Source organism: Panicum virgatum, chromosome 9N (assembly GCF_016808335.1).
Source record: "Panicum virgatum strain AP13 chromosome 9N, P.virgatum_v5, whole genome shotgun sequence".
NCBI classification, from domain to species: domain Eukaryota; kingdom Viridiplantae; phylum Streptophyta; class Magnoliopsida; order Poales; family Poaceae; genus Panicum; species Panicum virgatum.
Genome location: NC_053153.1, coordinates 34,236,462 through 34,257,311, shown reverse-complemented (window position 1 = coordinate 34,257,311; position 20,850 = coordinate 34,236,462). Strand labels below are relative to the sequence as shown.

Here is a 20,850-nt window from a genome sequence, read left to right as displayed (position 1 = left end):
TTGTAGTCTAACAAATAGCAAACAATCGTATTACATGGGCAATCATTTATAAAGTAGATAACTAACATATCTAACTACACAAGGCATCATGATCAACGGCACAAAAGAAGCTTACTAACTTCATAAACAAGTGGTAGTTGTTTCCTATAGCAAGTAAAACATGGTTTGCAAATAAATCAACCACTCAGCACACATTCAGTAGTAAAATCAGAAAAAAAATTACATCAAATAGAATGTAAACAGAGTGATCTACCCTGCAAAATTCATACCAAAACATGCAGCCATTTATCCAGGAAAAATCATTTATTCAGACAACTCCTAGAACAAGATTGAATTATACAGCTTAGAACAGAGCAACCTAGAAGCTAGAAATTTAACAGGAGGTCGACAAAGAGCTAAATTAACTACTGTAAATGTTTCAAGATTTAACCTTCAAAGAATTTATTCTGAGAAAATAAACAAAACTGACAACAATCTAAAAAGATTCATTTTCCGATTTTGTTCTAGTCATGAACTGGTGCTCAAATTTTACAGACAGTAACCTGTGACTAAAACAAGGCTCTAAAAAATTACTAGGATTTTCTAAGCAAGGAAACTATTTAACAGGAATAAAGCTCACTTAACAAGCATTAAATTAAAGAAATAGCTAAACAGAAGGAATGACCACAAAATTTTTATAGCAACACTAGGGTCACATTAACATCTCACCATAAAAATTTCACAGTAAGACATGGTTTCAATCATCAGTTAAGAAAAAGATAAAAACAACTAGCATTTAAACACTAGTAACACAAATCTATTTTTACAGCAAAAACTTTAAACTAACACCCAACATATTATGATTCTACTGCAAATATCTCTTCAAGAAGATTCCAAAACATCAAGATTTACATTTTTCTGATTTTTCTATGAATTTCTATGGAATTTCAAAATTTGCAACAAAAATAACAAAGAAGTCCCTGGTGGCACTATTCACATGAGTCATGGGCTTCGCAGACAGCCCCCTGGGTTTCTTTGAATTTTTCAACCAGAGGTCCCTGGCCGGACCAAAACAAGGGAAGGGCACCGGCGGGGCTCGCCGGCCGGTTTCCGGCGGCGCAGGTCGCCGGCGGCGAGTGGCCCGGGGTGGGAAAGGAAGGGGGGTCCAGGCGCACCTCTAGGTGGCTTCGGGGCGGCTCGGGGTGGCCGGAAGCGATGGCTCCGCAAGCTCCGGCAACCGGTGGCGGGTCTGCGCTGGCGGAGGTGACGTTCTGGTGAGGTAGCTTGCTGGTGGTGCAGACTGGGTAGCTAGGGAGCAAGAGGAGGTCGAGGTGAATCTGCTGGGAGGTCTAGGAGGTCGGATTGAAAGCCGAAGGATGCTCACCGGCGTAGGTCAGGGAGCGGCGGTGGGGTAACTCATTGGCGAGGGTGTTCGGCCGGAGAACTGGCGGGGTTAAAAGGCCGGTGAGCTTCACTGAGACAAGAGGGAACTAGTGGGGTGCTTGATTTGGGCAGAGGAAGGAAGGAGGAGCGGCTCCACGTACGGTCGGAGCACGGCGGCGCTAATGGTGGTCGGGTGGTGGTGTTCTGGGGTTTGGGGTTGGGGAATCGGCAAACGAATGAAGGGAAAGGGTTGTGGGGCTATTTGTAGTGCTCAAGCGCGCACGAGAACGAGGGCCGGGGCTCTGCAGCGAGCTCGCCACCGCGACGGCGAGGTGGCGGCCGCTGGGCTCGGCCAGGACGGCGTGGCGAGGGGAGGGAGCTCCAGCGTGCGGGGAGGTAGGTCCATGGGTTTGTGGGGGCGCCACGTGAGGCGGTGGCGAAGCTGGAGGTGGCCTGGGCCGGCCCTGTGCGGCGGGCGGTGGCACTGAACAGCGGCGGGGGTGAAACAGAGAAGCAGGCAGGAGGAAGAAGAAAGGTGGACTGAGTTGCAATTTCCGAAAATTCCAGGGACCCAACTGTAAAACAAAGATAACTTTTAATATAGGGCTCAAATGAAAAAGTGTCCAACATGAAAGTTGTTCAATTTTTCAAGATCTACAACTTTGATGTTGTGCAAAAATTGATTTGACAAAAGATTGAAGAGTTATTTTGAAAACATAAGAAGGATTTTGATTTCAAAGGACTTTTGTCTTTTCCAAGGCAATTTCACAACAAATCTAGGCTGAAATGTAAATTTTGCTGCCAAGTAATGATTACACTACATTTTGCAAATAAACTCTCCACAAAAGCTATAAACTCACCTCCTATTCAAATAAAACTATAAAGTTGACCTTGGAACAATTCATAATTACACAAAGGTCCTTAAAGTTTTAAAATAGGCTCTTGCTCAAACAATTTCACACATGAAGCACAAGAAATAAATGTAGTTTTATTATGCAGACACCTAGGGTGTCACAATGATGGCCCGCGTATTGGCACAGGTGATTGAAGGCCTGTGCATACTGAAGAACAGTGCGGGTCCCTTGATTCAAAGCCAAGAATTCATTCAACTTCCTCTCAATCAGTCCCTCAGGGATATGATGTGTCCTAAAGGCATTCTGGAATTCCTCCCAAGAGATAACATGTCCAGCAGGCTGCATAGCACAATAGTGATCCCACCAAATGCGAGCGGTGCCACAAAACTGCTGGGCGGCGAACTGAGCCTTGTTCGCATCAGCACAAGGTACTGCTAGCAAGGTAAACTTGGACTCAATAGTACGGAGCCAAGCATCGGCATCCAATGGTTCATCAGTCCGGCTGAACAGCGGGGGTTGGGTACCAAAGAATTCCTGATAACCCGCTGGTTGCTCATCATGTCCTCCACGCTGCTGCTGGCATGGCAGATTCTCTGCCCTTGCACCAACTGACGAAGCAATTCGGTTTGCATGGCCATTAGCTCGGCCAGATTCGGCGGTGGTGGTGGTGGCTGCTGAGATCCACTGCTAGTTTCACGGCCGAAGCCTTCAGGCGATCCACGGGTATGACCAACCATCTGTAATTATGGAAGACATCCATTAGATACATTATCCTTGCTCCCAAAATCAATGGTATGTGCAATGATCATACATTGGACAGCAAAACAAAATCAGCAGAATTTAACAAAATGTGGTGTAACACAATATGCATAACACACATTTTGATCAACCAAAATTGCTCAAAATTGGTCAGCTGTTAGATAACTTCATGCTCTACCGTTTCGGTATTCAACTCCAGAAGCAAAACAGTAAGGAAGGTAACCTAAAAATTCACTTTTCGTCATTCTGTGCTATGCTGTTTTTCAGCAGGGATCATGGTAGAGTTTTGACTATAAATATAGCTACACAGATCCAAATAGGCTAAAATTTGGTGAGCACCCAGGTTACAAAATTTGCAACGACTTTGGTATTCATCAAACAGCCTAAAAATGCACAAATGAAGAGATAAAAAAAATTCGGCAAGCAGAAAGGTCATGATTTCCAAACTGGTAGTCACTACTTATATTACATCCAAGGTAGTCTTCATATTACAAACCTAGTATCACACTTCCTTACCACATATACTACAACAAGTGGTACTCCTTCCTAGGGCTATTTTACAACATTTCATTCCCTATTTACATATACTACAATAAGGAAGATCACATGCTATCTAGGACAATCCTAAGATGCCTAGAAGTCGTCGACGTTGCCCATAGAGGAAGCACTGCTGGAGGAAGAGTCGTCTGGCTGAGGGTTAGGCTCGGTAGGAGCGTGCTCGGAATCTATCTCTGAGACTCCCTCAATCTCCACCAGGTCTTCTTCTTCTGCTGCAGGCTCGGCTGGGACAGCTGGGGGCATTGGCTGCTCATGGAGCATACCAATATGCTCTATAGCATCACCCAGCTCCATTTGGAGCTCATGAACCTGCTCCTGAAGAAAAGCAATCACTGTGTTGCGCTGCACTATTTCAGTACCATGCTCCAGAACCTAAAGCTCGTACTGTGCAATGGCCCTGAATCTGAGTGTCTCCCAGCAACAGCCTCATTAAGCCCCTGAATCTGAGTGTCTCTCAGGCTAAACCTCGCTGAAAAGTCTGGGCCAAGTCCATCACCTGATTCATGTGCCTCTGCTGAAGGGCCTGATAGCGGTACTAGGCATTCATATACCTAATCACCGCTTGGATAGTCTCATCAGCCACATCTCCAGATAAGTGACCAAAGTGGGTGGTCCTGAAGAGCCACTCTGCGTTGCCAGCATTGACTGCCGAAAACAAGCCAATAGGATAAGTGACCACTTCATTCGGATGGTGCTCACAGAAGGTGGTAATAGCTTTAAGGGCTGCTGCCTCAAAAGCGTCCACAAGGTGATATCCAACCACCTCAATCTCAATAGGCGGCCAAGCCAAAGTGGGGTGCTGAAGAATGGTCATGGTGGCACTGCACTTCTGAACTCCATCCTCAGAAAACTGTCGTCCCTGGTACCGGGGTGGTTATGGGTAGTGGAAAATATGAAGCGTATCCCACAAAATCCTAGGAAAGCCCTCCCCGTATAGGCAATCAGTATGAGCATATCCATCATCATCCCAGAAGATACTTGGAAGGTCCGCCATCTGAATCAAAAAGATTCAAATGTGAGTTATATGATTATCTCAAGACTTCTCAAATAAAGCTTTTAAGAAGACTGCGGAAAAATGTGATTTTGATTCAAAAGATTATATGGTTTCACAAGACTCAGGAAGTAAACAAACCACAATTGGTACTGGTTCATCTGTTGAGATTCTATGGAACGAAAAGATCATTATGACATCAAGATGGGGCTAAGGATGAAGGCATGACTCAATTCCATCTTTTACATCCAAGAAAATCTAAGTGTTTCAACAAACTTGCTCCTAATATCAAGTTTTAACTCAACTTATTGTTTAATCATACTAAGACATATTCATGAGGATCCACACTAGAAATTCCTTAAAAAGACTCATGTAACAAATTCAAATCCTAGGAATCAAATCAAATATCATCAATCTATGCATGCACGTTCTATTTCGCCCTCACAAGATAAACAATTGCCAACTATTGTTGGGCTTACGCGGATAGTACGGTGGCATAACATAGATACGTCTCTCCCTATAATATCTAGTCGATAAATTCTAACCATTCTTAACATATCGAATTGTGGTTAGTGTACCTACAGAAGATTGACAGAACATATATATGCATTGAACCTTTCACATGCCAGCACCCATGAAAGCGATCCCATACATTACCTATCACTATAGAAGCGGCATCCATGCGTCCAACACTGCATGGACAGTGCTCATACGCTTCCGAGGCAACATATTAACAGGGTACTTTTACTCCCAATATAATCGACCGATGGTCAGTATATTGGCAGCAGCTCAAGTAGGCCACTGCTTGAGCGCAGTGTTCGGTTCACATCACCGACGGGAAGGTCAGACTCCCTCAGCTGACTGAGTATACTTTACTCCCAATATAGTCAACTAATAGTTGGTATATTGGCAGTACCTCAAGTAAGCCACTGCTTGAGGGCAGCATTCGGCTCGCATCACCGACGGGAAGGTCAAGCTCTCTCAGTTGACTGAGGATTCTTACCATCTTACCTTCGCGTAGGTGCGTCGTTACAGAATGTAAAGTACTGAAAGAAAAGTGCTGGAAATCAGTTATAAATAAACCATAAGTTAAATAGCCACCTAGTAACTCCCATAAATTTCCCTAGAGCTTTACATTCTAAGCACAATCTTTAACGAAACCAACGTAGTTTTATAAATACTTTGTTGGTCCAATTTTATATGGAAATCAATTTTTAAGGTTCCAACACCTCTGGTGTACACTTACAGCTCTGATACCAGCTGTGGCAGAATCACCTGAATTATTCCAGCTCAAGTGCGCTGGCCATCACCATAAAGGCAACACCGACTCAAACGCACTTCAAACGGAACAATTCTTGGTCTGTCGGGTAACGTCCCGATACAACCACCGGATCTCGGATCGAACAAGCATACCCTGCACGAAGACGAGTCCAGAGATATTACAACCATATATTTTACAACACAGGCATAGTAGTTATTACAACATGTTCAAAGTATTATTACAGGTCCAAACTTAGTAAAATGTTATACAAGACATAAGTTTAAAGTTCAGAGTTAAAGCAGCAGAAAGGAAACACGACGGCTACAACACGTCGCAAAAGGATACCAAGCTAGCCCAAGCAAGGTATCACTCGTCGGGGTCATTGCTGGCCGGAGACGGATCCCATTCCACGGACCAGCAAGGGGGCAAAGAGCAGGGCCAAGTCAGATTAGCGGTTTGGACCTCAAAACTCGTACCTGAAACAGGATACAACAGCAAGGGTGAGTATACTAATACTCAGCAAGACTTAACCGTCAACGGATATACTTAGTCCACTTAACTAGACTATGCAGGGTTCTGAAAAGCTCTGGGTTTTCTTTTTGCTGAAAAGCAACAAAGAGTAGGTCCTTAATTTCACATTTTAGCTTTCAATATTCTAGTTGATTAACCATTCTATGTAAGCAACTAATTCTAATCAACCATGGTAGAACTGTAGTCAAACATCAAGATTGATCATAATAACATTACTATTATTACTCTGTGTGGCAAAGGGATCAAGTAGTCTCAATATCCGCGAGAGACGGACGATTCGAATCGGATTTCCAATCTTGCAAGGTAAACCTAACACACACGTTTGGAACACCGTCGGGTCGTTCCCAAACAACCGTTGACCTTTCATTCCGACTTGTGGATAGGGTCACTCTCCCCGACTACCGGGCACCAACTTCCTCCCTGCACCCGTGGTGTTGCGCAACATAAACATAAATAAAAACCTCTCTCTAAGAGAGAGTGAAAGGTATATCCACTTACCGGGCCGATCAGCTACTAGGCTTACCGCGTACCATATTTACAGCATGTGGCTAGTACGTTCAAACACTTAACCACCTCTACCACACACTGCGGCCTTATCAAGTTCATCAACATAGACGGACTTCAACAAATCCGCCCATGATCCTTATAGTGATTGCAGAAAGTAAACAAGCAACTCCTATAGAGCTCACGAGTGACAGGCAACCACTCGACTTTTACCGGTCCTATTAGCATAGCATCTAACTCGGACTTAAATCTAGTGTTCAATCAGTAGGAACCAAGAATTATGCATCTAAGGTTTTCAATCAACTCCAATAACTTAAATGCACAAGTAAATAATAAGGATAAGTTGCATAATTTGAAATACTTGGTTTTTGTCCGGGGCTTGCCTTCACGGTAGTCACTAGCAAATTCAGCCTTGGGCTCTTCCGGACATTGGTCCGGGTCTTCAGTCAGTGCAGTGGCGTTCACTTGGGCTTCTTGATCACCTCTTTCGGACTCCGGGATCAGCTCGTACGTCCCATCAGCTAGAACAGTCGTATCTATATGTGATGCAAGAACGGTATTACAATCATACACACTTCACGATAAAGTTGTAGTCTAACAATTAGCCAACATAACTTAGCATATGGGCAATTGTTTATAGAGTAGTTATTTAACATTTCTTACTACACAAAACAACATGATTAACCTCACAAGACAACTTGATTATCTTCACAAAGTAACTTTTAGTTGGTTCACTTAGCATGTAAATCATGGTTTGCTAAGAATTAAGCAACTCAGTACACAAACAGTACTTAAATTCACAAAAATTATTTCAAACAGGAAGTACATAGAGCAATCTATCCTGTAAATTTCATAACATTTCATGCAGCCAATTATTCAGAATAAAACATTTACTCAGACAGCACCTAGAAAAATATTAAATTCTACAGACTAAAATAGAGCAAATTAGAGACTATAAATTTAACAGGATATCAATACAGAGCTAACACAGCTATTGTAAATTTTTCAGAATTTATCTAGGCTTAAAACAGAAGTAATTATTTTGACAATATTAAACCACCTATCGTAAAACTAATTAGTACATAAAGTTCTATAACGTTTCTGGATCCTAAAATTTACAAACATGAACATATGATCAAAATAGAGTTCCTCAAATATTCTCAAATTTTTCTAAGCAAGGAAACTATTTATTATAATTAAATCCTACTTAACAAGAATTAAAACAAAGATATAGTTAAACAGATCTAAAATTTCCCAAACTTTCGTAATAGCAAGGTTTTAGTGACATGCATGCATGGAAAAAGTTTCAGACACAGAACTTTAATATTTCTAACAGCATAAATACATTAGCAAAACCAGTAGATCTAGGAATCTTAAAACTTTGACCTAGTTAGTGGTGTCAAAAGGTGTTCAAATTTTTATCATGTACTAGTATCACTACAAGACACATTCTAGCTAAAAATCACAGGAAGTTATTGAGTACAACTCCTAGAACAATTAAAGCCAATTTATTCTATTCTTTTTCTTGGATTAAAATGCAGACAAAAAATGAAGATGTGGATGTAACAAAACTTGTAGGTCTTATAACAAGGATTCCAAAACATTTGGATTTGTATTTTTTTATTTTTCTACAAATTTCTAGGTATTTTCAAAGTTCACTGATTTGAGTTTTAGAGTTCATGTCGTTTTTACACTTGGACCCGTGGAAGTTTTTGAATTCTAGCAGAAAGGCCCTTGGCCGGATGGGAAGAAACAGGGGAGGTAGGATGCGCCGAAATCCGGTGAGGAGGGTCACCGGAGGCGGGGGCCCTGCAGGGGAAAAGCAAGAGGGGGCTGAGCCGCACCTGTAGGTGTGCTTGGCTCGACGGGAGATGGCCGGAGGAGGCGGATCCGCGGAGGAGGATGGCCGGCGGTGGCTCTGCGCCGCGGAGATGGCTTGCCGGCGGCGAAGGGGTGGGATGGCCTGGTTTGGGAGCTGCGCGAGAGTGAGGTGGAGCTAGGGATGGGGTCTGCGCGGGCGGAGCGGCCATGGAGGAGCGAGACGACGGGGAGCTCAAGCTCGGCGGCGTTCGGGCGGGCAATGGCAGTGTTCTGGAGGTTTGGGGCGGGGAACTGGCGAGGGAAAGAGGGGATTGGGATGCTGGGGTTCCCCTGGTGCTGAAGCACACGAGAAGAGGGGAGCCGGGGCTCTTCCCCGAGCTTGCCACGGTGACGGTGATGTGGTGGCCGCGCAGCATGATCGGGGCAGCGTGGCGAGGCGAGGAGGGCTCCAGCGCGGGTGGGAGTGGGGCCAGGGGTTGCGGGAGTGCCGCGTGTGGTGGTGGAGCAGTAGGAGGTGGCCTCCCGGCCTTCCTGAGTGGTGGCGGTGCCGCTCTGCACCGGCGACAGAGGAAGCAGAGAGAGAGGAGGGAGACGACAGCTAGACCCGTTTGCAAATTCAGAAAAGTTAAGGGGTCCTACTGTAAAACAAAAATAACTCCTAAACTAGGGCTCAAATGAAAAAGTGCCCAACATGAAAGTTGTTCAACTTTTCCAGATCTACAACTTTGATGTTGTGCAAAAATTTATTTGAGCAAAGATTGAAAAGTTATTTTGAAAAAAAGAAAGGATTTTGAATTTAATGGACTTTCGTCTTTTCCAAAGCAAATTCACCTTAATTTCAGACTGAAAAGTAAAATTTCCTGCCATGTAATGATTATACTGAATTTTACAAAGAAACCCACCACAAAAGCAATATTCACCCGTCTTATTCAAATTAAATTATAGGAAGGACCTTGCATCAAATCATATTTACACAATTAACCTTATATTTTTAAAATAAGACCCTTGTTCAAGCAATTTAAGCACATGATGCATAAAATAAATGCAGATCTACTATGTAGACACCTAGGGTGTCACAGGTTTGTAGAGGTAGCCGGTAGGTGGTGACAGCCCTGTCCGAGCCTTTTAGTAATCCTCCACATTCGGTATGGGGGGTAGGAGGTACATAAAGTTGCCGGGGTGTACGGGCTCCTCCCGTTACTTCGATAGCGATCTCCCGGTTGTGTAGTTTAATCTCTGACGAGCTAACCAATGAGAAAGTGTAGATATAGCTAGCCTAGCACAGCTGACTCAAGCTCTGACTTTTACCTTGCTCCCGGCCTAAGGCAATCTTTATTCTTTTATTTATCCAAGAGAGTAGTTTGTGTGTGTGTCACACTACCTCCTACCATATTATTATCTTACCCCTGTTTATACATGAAAATATCCAATCTAGATAGAGCTCACCAACTGATCTATATATTCTCTCACTCATTGCCTTCCCTGTGGAAATATAAATGACACCCCAGTATTCTCCCGGGTAAAATGCTACAGCGGTATTCCGTGCGCTTGCGGATCTATTCGTGGTTCATGAAATACTGCCATCCCAAATTGACATCTGCGGGCGTCATCGCTAGGTGACGTTGGTAGGTGCCAACAAGCATTTTTGGCGCCGTTGCCGGGGAACGAACAAAGTAAAATATATAGACAAAGTTGTGAACAAAATCAAAATTGGTATTCGCTTGCTAAATTGGCTAACTTGGCTTTGTTTTCTTGTCTTTGTTGATATGAAAACAGGGTAGTGTATGACCGGTTTCGACTTGCCGCAAAACTTTCATTCCGATCCAGAGTCACTTTTGAGGAGGACGCGAGCTCGTCTCGTATCACCTCGGAGATCACTCCTGGCAGTTGATCCTGTCATCGCATCGTCGTCAGCTCCTAGAGCTATGGCCCAAAAGACACTCCGTGATTACTCTGCTCCGTCTGCTAACCAGGTCCCGACAGAACCCGAGGTTAACACCGGAGGAGAAAATTTCGAGATCAAGACTGGTCTCATTACGATGGTGCAGGCCAGCCCATTCTGTGGCAAGGCCAATGAGGATGCCAGCGCTCATCTCTAGCAGTTCCTGGAACTCTGCAGTACTTTTGTTATCAAGGGTGTATCACAAGATGCAATCCGGCTCCGTCTGTTTTCGTTTTCTCTCTTGGGGAGAGCGAAGCAATGGTTTTATGCTAACAAGGCTGCTGTGGATACTTGAGACAAATGTGCCAAGGCGTTCCTCTCGAAGTTCTTCCCGACGGGCAAAACCAATGCTCTTCGTGGTCGGATTTCGAACTTCCAGCAGGCATCAAATGAGTCAATTCCGGAAGCTTGGGAGAGGCTTCAGGAGTACATTCTGGCATGTCCGCACCATGGAATGGATAATTGGCTCATTCTACAGAACTTCTACAACGGGTTGACACAGTCATCCCGTGATCATGTGGATGCCGCTGCGGGTGGAGCTTTCTTCTCGCTGACCATTGAAAGAGCTACATCATTGATCGAGAAGATGGTTTCCAACTAAGGTTGGAGCGATGATCGCCTCCAACCACGCCAGCGAGGTATGCACTCTGTCAAGGAGACCGACATGCTCGCTATGAAGATTGATCTCCTCCTCAAGAAATTTGAGGAATATTCCCAAGATAAGGCTCAGATGCAAACACTTCAAGCCTTGGAAATTCGCATGACGTGCGAGGTCTGCGGGAATCTTGGACATTCGGGCGACAATTGCCCAGAAACCCAAGAAGAAGCTCTATTCCTCAATGGCAGCAATGGGTTTCATCCACAAGGAGGTCAGGGGTGGAATCAACCATGCCCATATTACCAAGGAGGTAATGGGAATTCGAATTCTTTCGGTCCTAACCAGCCTATCTTGAGAGATCTTGTCTACGGCCAAGCGAAGATCAATGAGTCCCTTCAGAAGAAGTTGGCCGCTATAGACAAATCTATAGAGACCATCCATGTCAAGATGGACGGATTCTCCACCGCCATCAAGAATCAATTGAGTTTCAACAAGATGATTGAGACTCAACTAGCTCAAGTGGCTGCTACCGTGCCCCCTGCTTTGGAGAACGTTAAGGCGATAACCACACGAGTAGGCAAAACTACTCAAGACCCGCCTTATCCTAACCATGTTAATAGGAAGAGAGCAAACCCGGTGGCAGAAGAACCACCTTGGGAGGAGGAACCCGAGAAGGTTCATGAAGGGAAGATGGCTCCGCATGAATTTTATGATACCCAAGTATTGCCGTTCTGTATGAGGGCAAGGAAGCCAAGTACAGATGAGCAGTTCAGCCGCTTAGTTGAGATAATACAACAAGTGAACATCAATGTGCCCTTGATTGATGCGATAAAGGTTCAGACCTATGCTTGTTATATCAAGGACATAATCAACAACAAGCGACCACTGCCAACTACCGAAGTAATTAGCTCACTGAGGCATGCAGTGTAGCTATACTTCAATAATTGCTTGAGAAGAAGAAGGATCCAGGATTCCCAACTATTAGATGTTCGATTGGGGCACAGAACTTCGACAAAGCCTTATGTGATTTGGGAGCCAGTGTTAGTGTGATGCCGAAGGCGGTCTTCGACCAACTCAACTACACAGAGTTGACACCAACACCCATGCAGTTCCAATTGGCTGACTCCTCAGTACGGCACCCAGAAGGAATCGCTGAGGATGTCCCAGTGAGCTTATGGGATTGTTTCGTCCTAGTCGATTTTGTGGTACTTGATATGGATAATCAGAAGGAGACTACTCTCATTCTAGGACGGTCGTTCCTCAATACAGCAGATGCACATATTCATGTTGGGGCCGGAGAAATCCGACTCCATATCAATGGTAAAGAGGAGAAATTTGACTTCCGACCCAAGAGAGAGCAATGCTTGATGATCCGGGTCAAATTTGGGCCAAATCCTTAGAAAATCAAAGAAGTCGAAGTCACACCCTCTCAGAAAGATAGTCTTATACCTTTTATGAAGACACTTATGAAAGAAGATCCAGCGAACTCAAAAAGGTCTAAGAAGAAGTTTAAATCAAAGATACTACATCCGAGAATCCTGTTCCTACGCCGCCTACGCCACCGAAGAAGACCAAGAAGGTGTGGCGCAAGGAGAACAAGACGTCATCGACCGCTACTACTTCTCCAGATACGGACGAAACGACCTCAACCTGATCAGGTATGGAGAAAGATCCTACTTTTTGACCCTAAACCAAGAGCTAATTTGGGGGAGGTTCCCTCCCCTAAGTCAATTGTATCCCTTTATTTGCTTTCAATAAAAAAATTAATAAAAATTTCCAAAAACAAAATAAAAATTTACTGCTTTATTTCCCTTTCCATGATGTGCAGTAAGAATTTTTTAACTCCCTTTTGATAAGTTGAAAGGATGAGTTTTGTTTTGCTCTATCATGTCTGTTGTGCCTAGTTTGAAAATAAGAGTTTTCTTGAGTTTATATTCGTTGGTTATACAAATATCTTGCCAATGAACCTGAAAGTTCCGTGGGTTGTATATGCTTGATCCGAGTCTAAGTTGTTATGAGTTTAGATATGGTAAATAAGGTTATGCAAGCTTGTTCTAGTGATGCTTAAATTCTGGAGTTGTTTTCGGAAAAAAATTAATTAAAAGGGCAAGTTTCCCAGCAATATGCAATGTCCTACCAGAGCCATATGTCATATTCCATGAAAAAACTCTTATACATATGATGCTTGATGTTCTATTTAGTTTTGTCAAATTGGGTGACCCTAGTGAGATGCTCTTCATGCTTTCTCGATCATGAGCACGTACACGTCCCAATCATTTGCTATATTCTTACACTGGGAATTAGCACCACCATCCATTCCACATCAATAAATGCTCCATGTCTCGGTGATTTCTCTCTTAGAACATCCCTGAAATAAAATAATGTCAGATTATGGTTGCCCCAAAAAGAAAAGAAAAGATGGCATGCCAAAGAAGCATGAACCAAAAAAAAGGGGGGAGAGAGAAAGGGGTAACCATGTCTCAAAAAAAGAGAGACAGGGATGGTTCGAGAGAGAAAAGCCATTACCTCAAGGAGTAAGCCATATTCATCCATCTATCCATCCACTCATACACTTGCACCTTTTGATCAAGATTGCATGACTTGTTTATCCATGGATCCTTTCTTTGACTTATAATAAATAGAATACAAGTGTGCCCTGTTCTTATCCTACCTTGAGCTCCACAAGGGCTTGTAGTAGTAGGGAAGATCAAAGGCAAACATTGCACTGGTAAGGAAATACAAGATGAGTGCCTCGAGAGAGTTATCCTGGGAGCTTTGCCATGTTTTCAAAAATCTTTCAAAAAAGTGTCTCCAGATGGATTGCGGATCTATGAACAAGTAAGTACTGCTTTAGGCACCGTTTTAACTCTCAACGGCCCAAGACAAGGAGACAGCTAAAAAGCCCCATGAGGGAGTAAGGTAATTGAGCAAAGGTATACTAACCAACTTATTTAAGCTTATAGATGAATTTCTTTGCTTCAGACTATGACATGACAGGTAAGGTACGAGTCAAAGTGATTTACTGATCAACAACCTGATTTGTCCTACTTTGCTCGGGATGAGCAAAGGATAGCTTGGGGGATCTTGTTGACGCTCACTAACGACCATTTCCAGGCATCAACTTGATCAGAAAATCATGAGAGTTTGTATTTCTTACACGCATCCTTATCCAATAAAGTCCCTAAACCACACTTTATCTATTAGAATATGCAAGTTGTGTTTTCAAGCTAATATGCAGGTTGCAAGCACACTTTCGCCCGACATAAAATCACAAAAATTATCAGAGCACCAATTCAGGCACAGATGGACCAAAAGTGATGCAAGAACCCAATTCAAACAAGTCAAGACAAGCCAACCCCAATGTGGATCAGACAAGGAGGCCCGACACAGCCTGCCAGAAGAAGTCGAGGGCGGTTGGCGGCCCGGGCAGACCGACCAGGCCCGTGGGCCCCACCGCCTCAGCCAGGGCACGTGGCGCCTCCCCGTTGGTCCCCTATGTCTGTTGTGCAGGCTTCATCCCTGCTATAAATACAAGGGGGTGGAGAATAGGACACACACACACATACACTCACCACACACCTCTCATTTCCTCACTTGCATTCCTTGCATAGTCTTTAGGCTTAGTGGAGTTTAGGAGAAGTCTAGGAGTCATCGAGTCGCCGGAGTTGCTCGAGAGTCTGGTATGGGTTCCTCTCTAGCTCTCTCTTATAATATTTGGTCGTTTGTAATGGAATTAGACTATGGTTACCGATATCTGCTTGAAGTATATTCTAAGTTATCGAGTATATGCTTCTTGTTCTGGTTGCGTTATTATTCAATGCTTGCATTGCACGATCGCCCTATGCTGGAGATGGTTAGTCTTTTGTTCTTAGAACTCTATCAACTGCTCCAGTATTCGTATGATTGCTCTAGTGTGATGTCTGTCCATCCGGAGGGTGGGGGCTCCGCGCGGGACACTAGAGTATCCCTTACTAGTGTAGACATGGTGTCTAGATTTGCTAAGAGTTGCTGGATGTCAACTATACCCACGGTTTATAGAGGTAGCCGGTAGGTGGTGACATCCCTGGCCCAGCCTTTTAGTAATCCTCCATGTTCGGTATGGGGGGTAGGAGATACATAAAGTCGCCGGGGTGTACGAGCTCCTCCCGTTACTTTGATAGCGATCTCCCTGTTGTGTAGTTTAATCTCTGATGAGCTAACCAATGAGAAAGTATAGATATAGCTAGCCTAGCACAGCTGACTCGAGCTCTGACTTTTACCTTGCTCCCGGCCTAAGGCAATCTTTATTCTTTTATTTATCCAAGAGAGTAGTTTGTGTGTGTGTGTATGTGTGTCACACTACCTCCTACCATGTTATTATCTTACCCCTATTTATGCATGAATATCCAATCTAGATAGAGCTCACCAACTGATCTATATATTCTCTCACTCATCGCCTTCCCTGCGAAAATATAAATGACACCCTGGTATACTCCCGGGTAAAATGCTACAGTGGTATTCCGTGCGCTTGCAGATCTATTTGTGGTTCATGAAATACTGCCATCCCAAATTAGCGTCTGCAGGCGTCATCGCTAGATGACGTTGGTAGGCGCCAACACTCCGCGCCAACGACGCTTGATGCACCCACCCGAAGTCTCGGGGGAGCGGCACTCACAAGAAGGACGCAGAAGGGCAACCCCCGTGGCAGGATAGGTCCACCACCACCAGGTCTTCGACCCGACGCCGAGGAGAGATTCCAAGGAGGCCACCAGAAGCTGGGAGCCCCCCTCGCCAATTGGCAAGGGAGCCGGCAGACCAGTGGCCTGGCTTGCCTAACTCTGGCAGCAAGCCCTCGAACCTCTCGGTGCCAAGCAATGGTTGGCGGGATGAACTCGTTGATGAGTTCATGCCTGAGGAGGATCCCCCGCTGTTCGCAAGCATTCTTCTAGCACCAGAGACATAAGCCATGCCCACTCTCATCTGGAGGACGGGTGTGGGGTGTGATGAAGAGAACTACTAAAGGGATTTCCATGATCTATTTTTCTTGTGTGGAACCTTGTGTCCTCAACACCCCTATTTATAGGCAATCGTGGGCGCAAACGGCCCCAGCGTTCAGCGGGCCAGCCGAAACGGGGCACACCAAAGGCCCTCACCTAACTGATCCCCTTCTTGAATGCTGACGGGACGGCTCCAGTTCGCCAAGCGACCACCGCACCACTCGGGACACGATCGCCGCACGACCCACCAATGGGAGGCAGTCCTGAGCAGGGGGAAAACCGAGGCATCCACGGCATGGCGACGAGACGCGATGACCGGCCTCGAGATTCCACGGTACCAGCGCCCCGGCCGGCCACCAAGACCGGCACGACCCCGTCACGCCAGCACTGGCGCACGCCGAAAGCCGGGAACATGGGTAGGCGGATGGGACGCCCCAGCCAGGGGTCATCATAACCGAGTCCAGTGGCTCCGTGATTACAAAAATCACAGAGCCACTCGGGGGCCTCTGACGGGGGTATAAACCCGGGGCCCTGACGGGCCTGACTCGTAGAGGAGGAAGCCCAACAAATTCCTTGGGCCGAACACGACACGGCCCATCATCCCGCGTGGGTAGCTGCCTTCACTCATAAGGCAACGCAGCCGGGAGCCTGACCTCCCGGGACACGTGGCAGCCCCCCGACCTGGCCCTTCGGGTCAGAGCCATGCCGGATGACCCGAGTCGTGCGCTCCAAGATAGACGCCCTCCCTGACAGGCGTGCCGGTCAAGCCAGGCCTCCGCGCTGGCTCCATGACGACGGCTTCCCTTATCTTGCGACACAGACATAGGCTATAGAACTCCCTGACAAAGGGACAGCACCGCCCGTGCGGGCCCCGTGACACTACAGGAGAGGGGCGTCAGCGGACGTCCCCTCCCTCGCCGTAATGATGGTTGCCCCTGCGCCCCACCCCATTACGCCAGCGAGTGTGACCGGAAACACCCGGCCTGACCTCGATAAGGCACCCCTCACCGGGCGTGCCGTCCCACTGCAGGGGCTACGCAAGAGAGGCAAGGGGAGGTCCTGCAGACAAGGGACGTAGGCCCAGGCGGACAAGACCGAAGGTAATCCCCGAGCGGCCATCTGACTGACCAGGCCGCCTCAGCTAGTCTGGGATGGGACAGCACCTGAATAACCCGTCGCCCAAGAAGATCGCCAGGATCAAGCCTCCCCACTCCCGACCGACTGAGTGGGCCCCGACGACTGACAAGAACGAAGGACACCCCGACGGCGCCAAGACACAGCGCTAGATATATGTAAATGGGGGCCCCACCTTAGACTATAAAAGGGAAAACCCCCCATGCAGGAAAGTGTTGGACTCCTAGAGGTTCGACACTACTTGACCAGCTTGTAAGCTCCCCCCTGAACTTTGAGCACCCGGGCTCGAGAGCAATAGAGCAAGAACACCACCCCCATACTGGACGTAGGGCACATTCGGTCCAAACCAGTCTAAATCCTCGAGTCATTGCGTGCTAGACCATATCCGATCAATCGCACATCAAACGAGCAATCGAGTAGTTTAGTAGTCGACCATTTCCCACAGCGACACATAGTTACTTGTCAAGCCGATGTTATTAAGCATATGCTACAAAAGCCGATTTTGAGTGGTAGAATCGAAAAGTGGGCTTATGCACTTGTTAAATATGATTTGGCCTATGAGTCTTTGAGAGCTATTAAAGGCCAAATTGTAGCAAATTTCATTATTGAACATCGGATTAGTGATGAACATGATTTGGAAGTCGGCTATGTTACTTGCACACCATGGAAGTTGTTCTTTGATGGATCGACTTGTGATGATGGACAAGGGATTGGTGTCGTTCTAATTTCTCCGAATGGTACTATTTTTGAGTTCTCAAATCGATTAGAAATAGAGCGCACGAATAACCAAGTTGAGTATGAAGCACTTCTATTTGGCTTGGAGTTCTTGGAATCAATGGGCGTTAAACATGTGGAAGCTTATGGTGATTTACTTCTGGTGGTGCAGCAAGTATCCAAGGTATGCCAATGCTATAACAGTTCTTTAAAGGGTTAATTGGATCCATGCCATTACAATTATCTGAGTTCACTGATCTGCCATTACAATTCGTCATATTGGAATCATACCATTACAATTTTATAACTCATCCAAACATACCACTACTTACCCCTTCGCTGTGTTTCTAAAAAATTTTGGCCCAAAATTCCCCGGTCTTCTTCTTCCTCTAATCCCTTCTCTCCATCTCTCCATGGCATCCGGATCTCCAATGGATGCCCGATCGCCAGCTCTCCTGGGGAGGAGGTCCTGCTCTCACATGGCTATCGCGGTGGACGTCCGCATGCTGCTGGACGGCATCTCGCGCGCCCCGTGCTCCGCCCCGGCCCCGCCCCCACGCGTCTGTAGCGTCACCGTGCGTTGTCCTCAAGTTCCTACGCCACGCCGCGTCCCGACCAGCATGCACGCTAGCCGAAGCCGACACGGCATGGGATTAATTACGCCTTGGTTAGTTTCCGTCCCAATAATCCATGGGCGTGGTGGTCGTCATGGAATCCTCGCCATCAAAGCCATGCGAGCTCCAAGCTAGCCTCCAATGGCAAGAGATCATCCTCCACGGGCTGTTCTTCTACGTGGGCTACCTGCTCATCCCGAGCACGGTGCACCTGCCGCGCGTGGAGGGCTGACAGCGTCAAGGCGATGGCACTGCTGCTCACCGGGCCCGTGGAGTTCCTCTACTACTGGTTCCACCGCGCGCTGTGCCACCACTTCCTCTACTCGCGCTACCACCCGCACGTTGCCTCGCCGGCCACACGCGCGCCGCACCCTGCACCCGCGTTGCTGCAACACTACCGCACGCTACTCCCGAGAGTCAGTGCCCCGCCGCGTCCTGGCCCACCGACACACTGCCTCACTGCCCACACCAGCGCGCCTGCGCTCAGCGGTCGGCCCGGACCACCGCGCACGGACATGTGTGGTAGGGTCGAGGAGCACCACCAACGCAACAAGATGGCGCCCGAACTTGACCGCCGGACTGAGGCGGCCGCGGACGCATAGGGCAGGGCTGGGAGGAGGGCAGGTGGTGGATGTGCGTGCTGGGCAGAGGACGGACGGCGGCCATGTCGGTCATTACATGGAGAGACAGAGGAGGGGGAGAGATGAGACAGAGGATGGGAGGAAGAAGATAAGGGCATTTTGGTCCAAAATTTTTCAAAAACACATCGAAGGTGTAAGCAGTGGTATGTTTTAGAGAGTTGTGAAATTGTAATGGCACAGTTCCGATATGATGAATTGTAACGGTATATCAGTGAACTTGGATAATTGTAATAGCATAAATCCAATTAACCAATCATTAAATGCATATCTAGATAGGTGCCTTGATATTATCTCTTGTTTCGATGAGTTTGTGATTCTACATATTCCAAGAGATAGTAATCAGAAGGCTCAACAAGCATTTGGCTACAATGTTACTAAAAAATATTTTAACATGAGAAAGCCGATGCGAGCAGCAGCCGAGTTACTGATTCTGGACGAACTGGTCAGACCGGATGCTCTGACCGGTCCAGAGACTAGTCTGACCGATCAGACTGCTGAAAACAACGAGTCGGCAGTTACTTCTAAATCCAAAGGAAAGGCTGAGGTTGCTGATTGGAGGGTGCTTGTTGTAACATATTTAAAGGACCCTGGTCATGGTGCAGAGAGGAATATTCGGCATTTGGCATTTAAATACATTTTGATCGGCGATGAGCTTTATCATCGAACCGCCAAAGATGTACTTCTCAAGTGCTTAGATTCTGATCAGGCCCATGTTGTTATGGGGGAGGTTCATGAAGGCATCTGTGGTACACATCAATCGGCTCCTAAAATGAAGTGGTTACTTAGAAGAGCCGGTTTCTATTGGCCAACTATGATGGCCGATTGTTTCAGATATTATAAAGGGTGTGAAGAATGTCAGCGATTTGGTAATGTTCAGTTAGTGCCTACTGCATTATTACATCCTATTATTAAGCATGGCCGTTCAGAGGATGGGGGTTGGATTTCATTGGTCAGATTAATCCCCCTTCTTCAAAGGGGCATCACTTTGTGTTGGTTGCTACGGATTACTTTACTAAATGGAACGAAGCAGTTCCTTTGAAGAATATGACACATCGGGAGGTAATTGAGTTTATTACAGAGCATATTATTCATAGATTCGGTATTCCTCATACTTTGACAACGGATCAAGGTTCATCTTTTATTTCAAAGGAGGTACGTGATTTTGCTGAATCATACAAGATTAAGATACTCAATTCATCTCCATATTATGCTCAGGCCAATGGTCAGGCCGAGTCTAGTAATAAGATCTTGATAAAGCTTATCAAGAAGAAGATAGAAGAAAATCCCAGGAGGTGGCATGAGGTATTATCTGAAGCATTATGGGCTCATCATATATCTAAACATGGTGCTACTAAAGTTAATCCTTTTGAGCTTATTTGTGGTCAAGAGGCCATTTTGCCTATTGAGGTGAATCTGGACGCTTATAGATTGGCTAAACAAAATGAAATTTCCACTGTTGATTACTATGATTTGATGATGGACAATACTGATGAAGTAAGCAACAAGCGGTTGCAAGATTTGAAGGAAATTGAGAAGGACAAGCTTCGGGTGGCTAGAGCTTACAATAAAAAGGTAAGAGCAAAATCTTTT

The 20,850-nt window shown here is 46.0% G+C and overlaps 1 non-coding gene across 1 annotated transcript; it reads right to left on the bottom strand.

The window, feature by feature from the left end:
* Positions 1-10,932: 10,932 nt before the first annotated feature.
* Positions 10,933-11,039, bottom strand: LOC120693616. The gene has a single exon (XR_005683076.1). It is a non-coding gene; the product is annotated as a small nucleolar RNA R71 (small nucleolar RNA).
* Between the last annotated feature and the right edge of the window lie 9,811 nt (positions 11,040-20,850).